This window comes from Pinus tabuliformis, chromosome 1_1, assembly GCF_031772625.1.
Source record: "Pinus tabuliformis cultivar Carrire ecotype Pingquan chromosome 1_1, CPIR1, whole genome shotgun sequence".
Lineage (NCBI taxonomy): Eukaryota > Viridiplantae > Streptophyta > Pinopsida > Pinales > Pinaceae > Pinus > Pinus tabuliformis.
The window spans coordinates 517,726,774-517,744,573 of NC_142297.1; positions in this window are offsets into that span (position 1 = coordinate 517,726,774).

Sequence of the window (17,800 nt, forward strand, 5' to 3'; positions counted from 1 at the left end):
AGTATAAGAACTATCCTCGAACTCCTTGGTAACAATGCATAAGTGGTCAAGAAGGGGAGATATAGTTCCAATGCCCCCGGTACATAATGTACAACATCACTAAATTGGTCATCAGTCGATGTAGGTATGGAACAGGTTGCCACATAATTAACCTATGGCAGGGATGATACCATTGGTATAAATGGACTATTTAGGGATGATGGTTGACTAGGAGCTATATTTGGACCGGGAAATGAAAGCTGGTCAATGGTGACAATCTTGCCTTCATGCGGGAAACAAATCACTCGAAAGAGTGTTGAAACAATAGCTCCCATGTGATAAACATAGTCACGCCCAAGAAGTAAATTGTAATCTAAAGGACCAGGGACTACCATCACGTTCAGATAAACGGTTTTCCCTCCAAAAGTAATAGGTAACTTAGGAAGGATCCCTAATGGTCAACTGGTTCCTCTATTAAAGCCTAACAGATTCTATATAACAAGCACAAGCGGTGGCAAACCAAGCGCTTTCCAAGAAGTTGAGGAAAGGATACTCACTGATGCACCTTCATCTATAATAGTGCCAGATACAATCATTTTACAAACTTGTACTATGATCTGGAAAGGCACGTAAGAAGGAAGGTGTAGAGCATTGGGAAGGTATGTTTTAATAAATAATTTAGTGATGTTTTAAGCAATAGTTGTAATCTTTTCTTTATTATAAAGTAGGGAAAATGCAACGAGAACGAGTCTAAAATGATCCAATCACTAACAGTTGTCTTCTCTACGCAGGAAAAGGTAAAAGCAGGAAGGCGCAATGCAAAACGAGGATTTGATGAGAAGATAACGGCTGTCCCTCCAATTCTAAATAAGGTTCAGACCAGGTCGAGTAAATCAAGGAAGATCAGTCCGGAACGAGATGAAGAACTGCCAGTTTGGAAATACAGGCCGAGTAAAGGAAAGCGTTAACAGTTTAGCGGATCCCTCAGGATCTTCGATCCTGAGGGATCGCTACGATCAATCGTTTTGTCCACCGATGAACTCCGCCGTTAATTGTATAAAAGGAGGGTAGCATTGGAAACTAGGGACTTACTTTTGTATCTTTACTTTCTGTTCATGAATTTTACTATCAGTTGAACTCAGACTATTGAGTCTCTCTGAGACTTAGTTTTGTACTCTCATTGATGCGTTAATATAATATCTTGGTGTTAATTTCTCCGTGCGTCTGAAGTAGTTTACGGCAGTGCGCCATTGGAAGCTCTGGGCCCGGCTCCAATGGACACTGGCTGATTGTACCATTACAATTCTTCTTTGTGTGGTTTGTTTCTCCTAATCTGTTATGGTTGCATGTTTTTTCATACTTATTCATCTGTAGCTTTCCTGTTATAAATCTCTGTAACAAGTTCATATCATACTTTCAGGATTCTTCGCATACTGTTGATCCGAATTGTTTGCATCAATTACAGAATTCATAAGTAGAATATTTCAGCTACAGGTGATTGGGCTTAATGGATTGTTGGTGACTATTGCATATCGTGTAGATATGATTGACGTTTCCTGTTTTAATGATTTGATGTTCCATTTGATATATATATGATTGACGTTTCCTGTCTTTAGTAATTTGCTGTTCCATTTGATTAAGTTGCAAAACCTGTATAAATGATTGCTTCCCTTTTTGTATGTAAGTGTGTGCCAAGGATTGGAAGTGTGGACCTCGCGAGACTTAGTTTCTTTACTGCCGTTCCATTTACTACCGTTCCTTTTATTGCTGTTCCATTTCTGAAGTTGCTGTTTCATTCTGTTTTCTTGCTGTTCCATTTATGAAGTTGTTGTTTCATTCTGTTTTCTTGCTGTTCCTTTCGCTTGCGTTTATTGAAGTGGCATGAGAGGAGGTTCAAGACTGTTGTGAGATACAGCAGACGCTATAATACTCCCAGATCATGATCCATACTCCTTCATCAGTTTCTAGGGGGATAGGTTACTAATTCCATACCCTCGACCGACGAAGTTGCTGCGTGTGTGATTTCCTTATGCAAAAGTAATTTAGCATTAGCATCCGTTTACTCTTGTATTCTTTAGATCTATACTACGAAGCATTATCCTGACAAATAGCCTCAAATTAAGATGTCCTTTACAATAACAAAACGCTCCCGGATTGACTTGTAATGTGAGATAACTAGAGGTGAAAAAGACCCTTGTTACAGCTCCACATTTTGGCGCCGTTGCCGGGGAAGGGGCATAGCCATTTGTTTTTTAACAGGGTAGTGTGTGAATCTGTTAGGGGAGAACTGGATTTTAAAAACGGAAGGTAAGAACCTGCGTGCGGAGCATGTAAAAGCCCTGCTCCAACGTCCGCTTTCCTAGCAGAATTGATTTAGTAATTTAATTAGAGTGCATGACTAAGCAGAAAAAGCCAGAAAAGAATCAAAAGCCTCCATCCAAAACCGAAAAAGCCAAGGGGTCGGCGACCCTTGGACGAAAGACCTTTATAGACGAAATTTACAAGAAAGTCGGATCTCCGCCATCAGTAGGTTATAAGAAAGTAAACTCTAAACAACCTGCTAGTTCCCTTCAGGCCTCAGAATCACCATCTGAAGCCTTTGAGGAGGTGCACAGTCAGACAGAGGAGCAGGACTTTCAAGAATTTGACAATTCGACTCCTGGACCAGTGCACGAAGGAAATTTTAGCAACCTTTGCAAAGGAGAAGGAGAAACAGGGGAAATCGAGGAACCTAGATCTCCTATTGAACCTAACCAGCCTTTAAATAGTCCGGATAAAGGAAGCGCTGCAAAAATCATTGTTGAGGGAATTCATTCACCTCAAACCGTAGGGGCCATCATTATCCCTGATAAAGGGAGTGCTGTAAAAACAGTTCCTGCTAAGATTACCCCTCCTCAACCAAGGAATACTCTCTTGGAAATTCCTGAAGATTACTGGCATATATTTGATTCCATGGCGCAGAATCAGCCAAATACCCAAACCTCTACTTTGCAATATCCCATAGTAGATTCCGCTGCGAATGCACCAATGAAGGCAATTCCGCTTCAACATATCCCGACGTTTCATGGACTCACATCAGAAGATCCTGATGCGTTTCTATTCGAATTTGATGTGTTATGCAGGGGATACGATTACACCACTGATCCCCAGAAGCTGAAACTGTTTCCCTCTACCTTGAAGGGAGCAGCTCTGAGATGGTTCATGGGTCTAGGTGGTGGAGTCATAAACAATTGGGACGAAATGAAAGCGGCCTTCTTAAAAAAATATCAGGATTACTGTAGATCAAGAGAACTAAAGGATGAAATCTTTCAAATGTGAGCCAGACCAAATGAAACTTTAGAAGAATATGTAGAACGTTTCCAATATAACTTGCAGAGATCCCCATATGCATCGTTACCTCTGCCCGATAACGTGTTGAAAACTGCATTGATTAGAGGTATGAAGGAGCAATGGATTGAAATGTTGAATATTATGGGAAAAGGAGACATTTATCAGGGAAATTTTGTTGACATCATTGATCTGTGTATCAGGAGCTCAAGAGGTAGCACAAGGATAAAACCAGCAGAATATGATCGCTTCACTAGAGACAATCGAACATCAACAGAAGGAGTATCACGAGTGGAACTTGGAAATCTGTTAGAGAATTTTAAAACTGATATCATGGGGACATTAACTACACAGCTTGATATTGTGCAGGCTAAACAGAAGCAAGCAGAGGCGGAACAGAATCTGGCAATTTTCTGCCCGCGGTGCAGAAAGAAACATAGCCAGAAAGAATGCCCGCTCGATACAGTTCAAATATGTGCTATTTGTACCAAGGACCATCCGACTGAAAGTTGTCCCTCGCTCCCTGGTTTGAAGGCGGTGTACAAAGAAGCAGAAGAGGAACCAGAATCAGCATACTTTGTTAACCAGTGTCGTCAATGGCAACCTAGGCAACCTGGTATGTTTCAAGATCCCTCCTCTTCTTTTCAATCTCCGCAATTTAATGCTCAGCAACAGAATATGTGGAAAAATCAGTCTCAGCACCCGTTTTCAAATTGGTCGCCTCAAATTTTTCCTACTCCGAACCCTTGGATGAACCAAGCTGGTTGGCCAAACTTTCCTTATCCTCCGCCATATTGGCCAAATAATTCATATCCTCCGCAGTGGACCCCTTCCACTTCGCAAAGTTCACCCTGGCAGAGCAACTGGCCAAGATCGACATATCAAACACCAGGATCAATTCCGCTCCCTCAACCAACTCTGCCAGCCTTGCAACAAAATCCCCAGCCCAACCCAACCCGAACCCAAATAATCGACCAGTTCAATCTCTTCAAATTATAGAATCTTCCGAGATTGAATCTGCCCTGCAGGAGTGCAATGATCTTCAGTTGAGATCTGGGCGAATAATAGAAACTGAGGGACATAGAACCGCTCATATTGAAAACCAGTTACCGATAGAACAGCCGTCACAACAAGAAGAAGTAAGTAAAGACCAAGATCATCAGCAAGTAATTACATCTTCTCCACCTTTCCCAGAACGACTGGCCATTCCAAGACAAATGCAATATCCGGATTTTGATATTCTGGGAGAACTCCAAAACTTGTATATAAGAATTCCATTCCTTAAGGCTATACAGGATATCCCCATATATGCAAAAACCATAAAAGACCTGTGTAGCAGAAAAACAAAAAGAAATATAACCCCTAACCCTAGAGTCTAGGTAGTCGGCACCTTATCCGACCTCTTATCAGGGAAAGAAACACCAATTAAATATGAGGATCCTGGAAACCCAATTGTCACTGTTCAAGTCTGTAGGCAGACCCTGACCAACGTTTTAGTAGATCTAGGGGCTGCGATTAACATCCTGACAACATCAACCTGCCAGAAGCTTGGAATCACATCGGTAGAACCTACTTCCACTTTACTAGAGCTAGCTGACCGATCAGTAATAAGACCAGAAGGCACCTTGTATGATGTCATGGTTTCAGTGGACTCTTGGGAATACCCGACCGATTTTCTGGTGATTAATCCAAAAACCCGACTAGATGGACATCCGCTAATTCTAGGTAGACCATGGCTCGCTACTGCTGACGCTTACATTGGATGCCGGCAGGGAAACATGACCATAACCAGAGGACCGGATATCAAAAATTTAATCTTGTACCCGCCAGCCCAGCCAAGCATCACACCTCATATATCGCTGACCAATCTGCGCCCTGCCTCATATATTACTGATAATATTAGACCACCATTAACAGTTCAGGAAGCGCTAGATTTTAAAGATCAAACGGAAGATGATGCCATCAATAAATTCATTAATCAAACAGAATCCACATCGTATACACAATGCTTTATGATAAAAGCGGCATTTGATAACGAATTAGAGGAAGATCCTCTAAAAGATGACAATGACCCAAATATACCTGTAACCTCTGTTGCTAACAACAAAGTAATACAAATTGAACCGGGCAAAACTTTAAACATTAACGCTAATCTGACACCTGAGCAAGAGAACAAACTCATCCAGCTCCTACGAAAGTATCAGGAGGCATTTGCTTGGGACTATCCCGATATGAAAGGGATTGATCCCCATCTATGTACACATCGTATCTATATCGAGAAAGATGCAAGACCAGTTCGCCAACCACAGAGAAGACTCAATCCCCATTTAAAAGATGTTGTAAAAGATGAGCTGTAGAAATTATTAGATGTTAATTTTATTTATCCTATTTCTGACAGCAAATGGGTCTCCCCACTTGTGGTCGTACCTAAAAAGAACGGGAAATGGAGGATCTGTGTCGATTACAGAGAATTAAACAAAGCTACACAAAAAGATCACTTCCCTCTCCCTTTCATAGACCAGGTATTGGACACCTTAGCAGGCAAGAAATTTTTTTCTTTTTTGGATGGCTTCAGCGGATATAACCAGATTCAGATTGCCCCTGAAGACCAGGACAAGACTACCTTTACTTGCCCCTGGGGAACGTTCGCCTACCGAGTCTTACCCTTTGGATTATGTAATGCTTCGGCCACATTCCAACGGGCTGTTCTTAGCATCTTCGCAGATTTAATTAATGATGGATTGGAAGTCTATATGGATGATTTCACACCATATGGAGATGACTTTGATCCAGCCCTGGACACTCTCGAAAAAGTTCTAGAGCGTTGCATCGCTACCAGGCTTTGCTTGAGTCACGAAAAATGTTACATGATGATGACAGAAGAACTCATTCTGGGACATCACATCTCAGCAGCTGGCATTCAGGTAGACCCGGCTAAAATTCAAATACTCATGCTTATCCCAACCCCCACTAATCAAACAGAGGTACGCAGTTTTCTTGGTTTTTCTGGGTATTATAGACGATTTATACAACATTACTCACGTATTGCCGCACCTCTACATGCATTAACTGGAAATGTTGATTTTTTTGTGGACAGAAAAATGTGATCGAGCCTTCACAGAATTAAAGAAGTTGCTATCTACAGCTCCAGTTCTCAGAGGACCTAATTGGAACTTACCATTCCAAATTTCAACCGACGCCTCAGACACAGCAATCGGTGCAGTGTTGGGCCAAGAAGAAGAGAAAAGACCATACGCTATCTATTACATCAGCAAAAATTTGGCTCCGGCTGAATTAAATTACACTGTCACCGAAAAAGAATTTTTAGCTGTGATACATGCTATTAATAAATTTAGACACTATATTACAGGCTATCCCGTTATTTTGTATACAGACCATTCTGCTATTAGGTATTTAGCAAATAAGCCTGTTACAAATGGAAGAATAACCAGGTGGTTGATCTTGTTGCAGGAATTCGACATTACAATCAGAGACCGACCAGGGAAGGAGAACCCTGTAGCTGATTTTCTTTCATGAATACCAAAATCAGTTGAAATAGCAGCAGTTGAGGACCAATTCCCTGATGAACACTTATTTGCAGTCGCTGTTCAGACTCCCTGGTACGCTGATGTGGCTAATTATCTTGCAGTAGGTAAGCTTCCAAAACATTTAACTCCCAATGAACGGAAACAGATCGTTGCGAAAAGCAATCGATTTTCGTGGGTTGGGGGCTATCTGTTTCACACAGGCGCAGATATGGAAATCAGAAGATGTATTCGAGAAGACGAAATCTTTGATATCTTGAAAGCCTTCCATGACGGGCCATGTGGAGGACATTTCGCTGAACGAAGGACAGCACACAAAGTATTACAAACGGGATATTACTAGCCTACAATCTTCAAAGATGCCAAAAAATTTGTCCAGGCCTGTGATAGTTGTCAGCGTGTAGGACGACCTGGCCCAGCAGACGAAATGCCTTTGCGGCCTGAATTGGTGATCGAACCTTTCGAACGCTGGGCTCTAGACTTTGTCGGACCCATCAACCCCCCATCAAACCAAAAAACCTACATTTTGGTGGCAACTGAATATGTTACCAAATGGGTTGAGGCAGAGGCATTACCCAGAGCTTCAGAGGAGTCGGTAATTCAGTTCTTGTTCCATTTGTTTGTACGTTATGGTCTTCCAAGGGAAGTGATTACAGATGGAGGACCACAATTTGTGGGACATAAATTAGCTGCAACACTCAATAACCATCACATCCATCACAAAATTACTACCCCATACCATCCGTAGGCAAATGGGCAAGTCGAGAACAGTAATAAGATAATAGAGTCAATTTTGACAAAAACTGTTGCCTCACACCGCCGCGATTGGGCCACCCGACTACCGGAGGCACTGTGGGCTTATCGAACCACATGGAGAAGTACCACTGGCTATTCACCATATCACTTAGTGTTTGGAAAGCAACCCATTTTTCCTATAGAATTTGAGATCCAAACCCTGCGAACTGCCCAAGAAGTCGGATTAGATTTAAGTGAAGCACAGAAAAATCGCTTACAGCAAATTAATGAGTTGGACGAAACAAGGCTCGCTGCATTGCAGAATACAGCACTCATCCAGCAGCAGCGAGCCAAATGGCATGATGCGCTCATCAAAAACAAGATATTTCACGAAGGAGACTGGGCTCTGTTATATGATTCTAGATTTCAGGATTTCCCGGGGAAGCTTCAGACTCGATGGTTGGGACCATACGAGATTCAAAAAGTCCATGACAATGGGACCCTTACTTTGATTACAATCGATGGATCTGGATATACATTTAAGGTAAACGGCCACCGAGTTCGTCTGTATCGCAAACCGCTCACTCGGGAATCATTTTGCCAGCAGTTACGCCAAGATACTAACATCGAGATTATGGGAGAGGAAGCAAAAACCTCCTCCCCTATAGATTGGTAAGAAGTTCATTCTTTATTACCACATTTTGTATATAAGATTGTAAATTTTGTATATATGTTTCGAGTGTGTGTTTTGCTGTTCCTTTTCAAAAGGAACAGCACTTGTGTGCTTTGCTGTTCCTTTTCAAAAGGAACGGCAATTGTGTGTTTTGCTGTTCCTTTTCAAAAGGGACAGCAATTGTGTGTTTTGCTGTTCCTTTTCAAGAGGAACAGCAATTGTGTGTTTTGCTGTTCCTTTTCAAAAGGGACAGCAATTGTGTGTTTTGCTGTTCCTTTTCAAAAGGAACAGCACTTGTGTGTTTTGCTGTTCCTTTTCAAAAGGAACAGCAATTGTGTGTTTTGCTGTTCCTTTTCAAAAGGAACAACAATTGTGTGTTTTGCTGTTCCTTTTCAAAAGGAACAGCACTTGTGTGTTTTGCTGTTCCTTTTCAAAAGGAACATCACTTGGGTGTTTTGCTGTTCCTTTTCAAAAGGAACAGCACTTGTGTGTTTTGCTGTTCCTTTCCAAAAGGAACAGCACTTGTGTGTTTTGCTGTTCCTTTTCAAAAGGAACAGCACTTGTGTGTTTTGTTGTTCATTTTCAAAAGGAACAACACTTGTGTGTTTCGCTGTTCCTTTTCAAAAGGAACGGCACCCTTGAGTTTTGCTGTTCCTTTCCAAAAGGAACAACACTTTTTGAGTTTTGCTGTTCCTTTCCAAAAGGAACAGCACTTTTGAATTTTTGCTGTTTCTTTTCAAAAGGGACAGCACTTTTGAATTTTTTTATCCCTTTTTAGAAGGAGCAACATTTGTGTGTTTTTTTTCTTTTTTTAGCAAGCAGCATTTGAGTGCTTTTGTTATCTTAGGACATTGCATCAAAAGAACCCTCCCACCCTCCCTTGTAAGAAAGAAATAGTATGCCCTCGTCCTTTCTATAAGAAGAAAACATTGTCCCGAGGCCATAAGTAGCAGCTATATATTTATGCAACAAGTATAAAAGGCATGATATATCAAGATCAGCACATTATAAATCACTATCTATAACAGCCCTAGTATTGATGCAACAAAGGAGGGAACCATACACTCATCATTCTTTCAGCCATAAGTCTCACTTCCTCTGCCCTGTTGGAAAACTTCATCATGTTACGTTCCTACAATTTTCTTTATTATTACTTGGAAATAAGAATAGAAAATTTATATCTTCCTATTGGGATAACAAGACTTCTTCCGCCATTCCCACTCTTAAGGAGGGCTGAACCACCCTTATGTGTAACTATACAAGAGCAAAAGTCCATCTCAAAAGAAAAAAGCAACAGCAGAACCAAAAGAAATTATTTGTCAAATGCAGGATAGGGGGTTTCATTAAAGAACCAGCCTACTATGATCATAAGATTGGAAGCGAAGTGGCATTCCCATCATGGCCACCATACCAGGGATATGGTCCAACAGGTTCATTATATAAACAAACCTTGGAACAGGGGGTCTCATCACGAGCCAGCCTGCCCACGTTTCGCGCCTCTCTGGTGAATGGCGTCATGGTTATCTGGTTACCAAGCCAGCATGATGGCCTGCATGTTGACAAGAATTGCTCTTTAAAACTACACAAAGGACTATGGTTCCGGGGTGAAATAAACAACTCTGCCACGGTTATAAACACCGGTCGGCAGCAGAGCTCTGTTAATGGTATCGGAGTCAAAACATATACACCAATTTGGATCTTATTTCTTTCTATCCTCGTAATAATTATATCTTACACCTTAATGGATACATCACATGAACATTTATCATTACCAATTATGGCAAAGGTATTGACTATGACTATCTCAGACTTTCCATGAGTGCTATACGTCCTATCCTTATGTTCTGCATCACATCACGAAGGCTTATGTTAAACGCGATCTATCTGTCTCATCGATCTCGGTATTTTTTTGTCTAATATGAAACATGGCAAAATTTTAAAAGCTGTTCCATTATGACTCGGTGATGGGATGACCGCCTTCTTCTATTTGACGGCTGAGGCAGCCTATCATTTCGCGCGGGGGGGAGGTGACTTCATTACTCCGCCGGCCACGTGTTAACACATCATTCGGAAATGATATGATACGGAGGTACGATATGCGTTAACGGCATGACAATGCTATTTTTTGAAAAAGTTGTTATTTATGATCAATTATTCATGCATGCTCTGTGTCTTTTCTTTTTTGCCGCAATTATGTTCTTTGCATTGCTGTTCCATCTCGACCCTGAAACAGAACCATGGGGGGAAAGTCTATCAGAAGCGAACCGAGCGAGCTCATAGTCTCCGAAGCCGCTCGAAAGATCTTAGAAAAGGCAGGGTGGTTAACTTATTTTGGCCGCCTGCGCAAATCAAACAAAATAGTGGCCATGGAATTCCTGCAGAATCTGCAGGAAGAACACTCAGTGGTAGGTGGGAAGCAGATAGCAGTCACGAAGGAAATAATCGCGGAAGTAACCGGATTACCAGACTTAGGTCCAATATGGACGACAAAGAAAGAAAGACTGCAAAAGATCGTAGAACTCTTCCAAGATGAAGGGCAGGAGCTGACAGTGAAGGGAAAAGGAGTGCTGCCGGCAACACTGGGAGAACCTTGGAGCGAACTGGCAAAGGTAGTACAGAGCTACATCACCTGCGAAGGACGAAAAGATGTGGTAAGGCCGCGTCACCTTAAGCTCTTAGCTGTGTTAAAAGGAAAATGTGCTGTGAATCTCCCTGCATTATTAAATTCATTGTTGCATGATACCTCTCGGAGCCTGAAAAAGGCACACCATGAAGACGCAGTGGTTAGCCACCACGGGCTGATCCGCCTGATAGTGACATACAGTCTCGCTCGGCAGCAGACTAGCTGGCGGGAACTTATTACAGCAATTGAAGGGGAAGTAGCATCACCATCCCCAAAGACGAAGCACCCCGCTAGCACCTCCGAAACACCTAAAAAACCCAGAGAATCGCCAAAACCTAAGCAACCCTCGGACACAACCGAGCAAGCGAAGAAACAAAAATGCACCCCTGGAGCAACTAGACATGCAGAAAAACGTAAGGAATTGGTCACAGAAAGACGTGCTACCTTAAAGCGAAGGTATTCCTCTGGCACAGAAGAACAGGTTGAAAAACGCAGAAAAGTGGAGGTGGAGGAACAGGCGGTCAGCACACCCGAACAGCCCGGGAGGCCTAGAAAGTCAGTTCGGTTGGCAAAGATAAGAGGTAGGCTGGAGAAAATCCAGCCAAACATAGGCCAGCCGATTGAAATAATAGAGGACCCTCCAGCGCCAGAACAAATACCTGGGGAAAACCTGGAACAAACAGAGAATGAAGTAGAAGCTGAAGAAGGAGATAGGGATGACGACTCTGCGACCGAGACCAGCTATCCAGAGGCAGCTACTGAGCAGCCAATTCGGGAGAAGGAGATGGAACAATTGGGGGGTAGCCATCCACAAAACCCTGTGGAGGAAGAAGAGCTGGCCACCATCTTGGCCAGCCTTAGAGGTTATCCTTCACCCTCCAGTCCGGCAGAGCCTCCCGAAGGACCATTTGAGGAAGAGACGCGTGACGAATTGCATGATGGAATGGCAGGGGAAGAAACCCCCCCTGTCATCGACAAAGAAAATGTGAATACCAATCAGGAACAAGCCGTTCCTAAAACACCAGAAGGAAGTCCACCCGCTGATGGCGGGGGGGATGAAAATGTTTGTCGGGAACAGGACGTTCCCCGAATGATAGAAGAAACCCTCGATGAAAGAGGAGCAGAACTGAGGGCCGCCCATGTGCCCACAGCCAAGGCAAAAGAAATTAAGAAGTTGAGAAGAAAACAGCAGAAATTGCTGAATATTATAGCCCAGCTTCGGCGGAAAATTCGAAGTCTGAAAGCCAGTTTGAGAATAAAGAGGACTGTAAGAAGAAAAATAAGGACAAATACAGCTGGGTCCTCTCAGAGAGGAAGACAATGCACCTATAGGCATCTAGTAGGTCGATACTCTGCTAGCAAACCTGCAGCTGTCCCAATTAATACTGAGGAACAAAATGTTGTTCCATCTGGAACAGAGCACCAGAATGCCGTTCCTATTGACATAGAGGAGCAGGCTGATATTCCAAACAGCCCATTAGAACCAACTGCCGTTCCAATTAAAGCTGAGCCACAAGATGACATCCCAGTTACAGAGGGACCACCGTACCCCTTTATACATGTCAAGAAGGAAGGGGAAAATAGAGCAGTTCACACGGAGACACCACCTTCAGGGAGAATTAAGCAACGAAATGTAAAGGTCCAGGCAAAACTTCCGGCCTCCAGGGAATTATGGGAAAGGGATCCAAAAACCAAGGCCTTGCACCGTGAGATAAGGCAGGCCCAACAAGAGGCTGAACAGCTACGGGAAAAAATGATCCCTCGAGAGAAATATGAGGAGCTGCAACAGGAGGTTGAGCAGAGGATTCCTCGAGAAAAATATGAAGAGCTGCAGCAGGAAGTTGAGCAGAGGATTCCTCGAGAAAAATACGAAGAATTGCAGCAGAGGGCTGAGCAGTTAGAGGAACAAAGAATTCCTCTGGAAAAACATGAAGAACTGCAACAGCAGCTGAGAAACATGAGTGAATCGGAGAGTCGGGCTTTTGAAGGATGGCAGAAGGAACAGGAAAAGGTTGCTAAGGTAACACGTCGACTAGATGCTGTTATTAAACAATTGGACACTGTATGTTCGTTGTATGATGATGTTTTGACTTGCAGGGCCCCCGCGAAGAATTATGCTTTATTCCTCCTTGAAAGATACTTAAGATTGAAAATAAAAGCTGTCAGGGCAGGTGCCCCCATTCAGATTAACACTGTTAATGATTTTATTGATTGTTGCAAACATTATGGGGTTAAGGTCCAACGATTATTATGCGAATTTTATTTGCACAATATGGTGCTTGACCAGGAAACTGATCTAAACCCTGGCCCCTTTGTGGGGGATATACAGCTGCAAGCCTTTGTTTCATTTGGGGTCAACCAGTTAAAATGGCTCAGGGCTTACAATGCCTTTCAGAGGCAGGAGCACAGCCTAGATCTATGGGTCAGGGCTGAGCCTCAAGATCCAGTTCGCCTATGGCAATCACACAAAAGCCTTATGAGAAACCCTGGCGTTATAAAACTACTAGGACCCATGCATGAGGAGTTGATCCGAAATAGCTTAGAATACTTCCTGGTTATTAAAGATTCCGCCTTGGAGGCTGCCAAATTCCGTTATCGGATTTCCACCCCAAGCATCCAGCTCAGGGAGCCCTTCAGATATGAGAACTTTGAGCTGGCTGCTAAACGATTGCCTTTTTATGGCCAGTGCATTCTGCAAGCTGGACCATCATGGTTAGGATATCGGTTCCGTAGCCCAATTATCTGGCACCCTGCACCGAGGTACCAGGCCTTGTATGATATGCCTGCAGATCAGTTGCATTACTTCTTTGATAATCTGGTTGCCTATCATGGTTGTAGACCCCCTCATGAAGTACCCTCTCCAGCCTATTCTCTTACTGCTCTCCATGTTAATTATAACGTTTTCATGAGGCCATGAAACAGAGTAAGTCGGGGGGTGTGTAGAGCATTGGGAAGGTATGTTTTAATAAATAATTTAGTGATGTTTTAAGCAATAGTTGTAATCTTTTCTTTATTATAAAGTAGGGAAAATGCAACAAGAACAAGTCTAAAATGATCCAATCACTAACAGTTGTCTTCTCTACGCAGGAAAAGGTAAAAGCAGGAAGGCGCAATGCAAAACGAGGATTTGATGAGAAGATAACGGCTGTCCCTCCAATTCTAAATAAGGTTCAGACCAGGTCGAGTAAATCAAGGAAGATCAGTCCAGAACGAGATGAAGAACTGCCAGTTCGGAAATACAGGCCGAGTAAAGGAAAGCGTTAACAGTTTAGCAGATCCCTCAGGATCTTCGATCCTGAGGGATCGCTACGATCAATCGTTTTGTCGACCGATGAACTCTGCCGTTAATTGTATAAAAGGAGGGTAGCATTGGAAACTAGGGACTTACTTTTGTATCTTTACTTTCTGTTCATGAATTTTACTATCAGTTGAACTCAGACTATTGAGTCTCTCTGAGACTTAGTTTTGTACTCTCATTGATGCGTTAATATAATATCTTGGTGTTAATTTCTCCGTGCGTCTGAAGTAGTTTACGGCAGTGCGCCATTGGAAGCTCTGGGCCCGGCTCCAACGGACACTGGCTGATTGTACCATTACAATTCTGCTTTGTGTGGTTTGTTTCTCCTAATCTGTTATGGTTGCATGTTGTTTCATACTTATTCATCTGTAGCTTTCCTGTTATAAATCTCTGTAACAAGTTCATATCATACTTTCAGGATTCTTCGCATACTGTTGATCCGAATTGTTTGCATCAATTACAGAATTCATAAGTAGAATATTTCAGCTACAGGTGATTGGGGTTAATGGATTGTTGGTGACTATTGCAGATCGTGTACATATGATTGACATTTCCTGTTTTAATGATTTGCTGTTCCATTTGATATATATATGATTGACGTTTCCTGTCTTTAGTAATTTGCTGTTCCATTTGATTAAGCTGCAAAACCTGTATAAATGATTGCTTCCCTTTTTGTATGTAAGTGTGTGCCAAGGATTGGAAGTGTTGACCTCGCGAGACTTAGTTTCTTTACTGCCGTTCCATTTACTGCCGTTCCTTTTATTGCTGTTCCATTTCTGAAGTTGCTGTTTCATTCTGTTTTCTTGCTGTTCCTTTCGCTTGCGTTTATTGAAGTGGCATGAGAGGAGGTTCAAGACTGTTGTGAGATACAGCAGACGCTATAATACTCCCAGATCATGATCCATACTCCTTCATCAGTTTCTAGGGGGATAGGTTACTAATTCCATACCCTCGACCGACGAAGTTGCTGCGTGTGTGATTTCCTTATGCAAAAGTAATTTAGCATTAGCATCCGTTTACTCTTGTATTCTTTAGATCTATACTACGAAGCATTATCCTGACAAATAGCCTCAAATTAAGATGTCCTTTACAATAACAAAACGCTCCCGTATTGACTTGTAATGTGAGATAACTAGAGGTGAAAAAGACCCTTGTTACAGCTCCACAGAAGGCGGGATCCTGCCAGTTGATTCCAATCAAAGGAAGTGACTAGACTACTTGGAGGGGGTACCGTAGAAATGGGAGAATTAACCCCTCGAGTTACGAGAACTAGAGGATTTTCCTCTTGTCTTGATGGAACAAGTAGATTTCCCCCAAGCTCATTTGAATCTGAGGAAACAAAAAGAACTTGAGCAGTATCATTTTCACTCTCTTCGGGAAAGGTACGATTAACTGAAGGTGAAATCGGGTCAACTGTTACCTTGACCTGTTGATTTTTATCGGGTATAGACTCATAGGATTCACTTTCAGAGAGAGTGGTTTCGACCGACGGTTGATTTTGGTCAGTCGGTTCATCAACTAGTGAAGGATTTAGGGAGAGTTTCCTGTAACTAGATGGAAGTCACTGCGGTGAAGCAGGATGGTTATCCAACACTCTTTTGGCTTCATCCAAATAGGGACAAAGGTGAAAGGGGTGATTACCTTCACATAACCTACATGGAAAGTTTACTTTTCCCTCCTATTCATGGACTTTACTATCACTAGTTGATGGTGTGTTACCAACATGATCTCCAGAGGTTGATGACATGGGATGGTGTGAATGGGAAGACCATTCTTTCAAGATCCGAGGAAAGTAAGGACAATTTCGATGAAAATGGTCTCCCACACAAATTATGCATGAATATTTGATTTTGTGAGGCTTAATGGATGGATTTTCATAAGATGTTGCATTCAGAGCAATGGTTGCTTGGTTGCCCCTTTGCTGAATTGGCTTCTTCTTCTTCTTCTTCCCTTTCTTCTTCTTCTTAGCCACCTGGTTACTGGTACCAATACTTTCACTAAGCGAAGAGGAAGAGGGGGAGGGAGAAACAAACGAGGAAGAAGGCAAAGGGTCAACTTCAAGATCAACTGGAGGTTTATTTTGTCCAATTGGAGGTGTACTCGATTACAGATAAATCACGACATTTTGAACCAAGGAGGTTGAAAACAACCATAGTGGCAAACCAGTGGTAAATCCTGGAAGGGACAATGTAGCCATATAAGGAGCACCAATATTTCAAAAAGAAGGAAAAGGACTAGGATTCCCATCAAAAGGGATTCCTTGATCAGTGGACTCCGGATTTGTCGCCATATGTTCCAACCTAAGGTCAACTAAGGAAAAGGGATGTTATTCGCGGTAAATTAATTTTATTGACACTTTAGACGCAACTTTTCGTTTTCAGTTTTAAAGAGTCGAGAAAAAACTAAAGATGACTCTAGTCGCCTTCGATTTTTAATGAGCCTGAAAGGACAAGTGCTCAAATGGACCTTTTATTTTAGAGAGTTGAAAAGGAACGAAAGTGACTACTTTGAAAAATATAGACAAAGGGATTACCAAACCAATTGCAAAACTGGAATATACACCTTGGTGATAAATTAAAGAGAAATTACCAAGGACTTATGTACGGTAGTCAATCTTCCCGAATGTTATGTTCAGTGCATTGCGATCAATAAGGCGGCAGACTCGGTTTCCTATGGATAAAGGATTTAAGCCTATTGTAGTCTCCCAATATATACGCGATGGTACGGGGAGCACAAGTCTGTGCTAGCACTTGTCATATCAAGGAGGAGGAATCACCCAACCTTCAATGAAAATGATAGCCACTAGTTTTAACAACACCGGAACACGTCACTAGCCTAGACCTCTAGATATGTTGCTTTAAGTTCCAAAGCGTTGTTAGGTTCACTAAGATTCATTTTAAAGTTGATCTTGTTTAGAGTTTTCCTTTCAATTGTTCACCGCATAGTGATGATATGAAATTCCTAAGATGCAATCTACAATGATAAACAATCTTTGTTTATTTGAGCAATGAAAATCCTAGCTACTAGGGAAAGAAGATAACAGTGCTTTTAAGCAAAGAGCAAGAGCACACACTAGTGCATTTACCTAAATCATATTTTCACACACAAATCATAAAATTCCAAATGAAAATGCATGTATTTGTTTTCATTCTCCTTAATGTGAAGGATGCAAAAAGGAAAACTAAATGTAGCAAAGATCTGAAATATTTCACTCAAAATGACATTTTCGACAATTTCTTCTTCAAAAGGGAAAGGAAGACTCAAAACGACACTTTCAATTTTGAATAAAAAAAAATTCGACACTTTGAATGTAAACAAATCAAATCAAATACATCAAGAAAATTTCAATCTATTATCAAGGGAAGGAAGAATTTACGACACTTCTCTTTTCGACAATTACAACGATTTTTGTATCAAAGAGACAAATCGACTAAAACAACTTTTCGAAAAAGGATTGTAAATGAGGAACAAAAACATTCACTAATACTAATGTAATTGAGGTTGATCTAAGTGATGCAAGTAAGATTCAGTGAAGAGGCATTGTTCATTTGCAGCAAAACAACCAAGCAAAATTGAAAATAGGTCAAAAACTATCAATTTCTAGATGGAAAAAGAGTTCA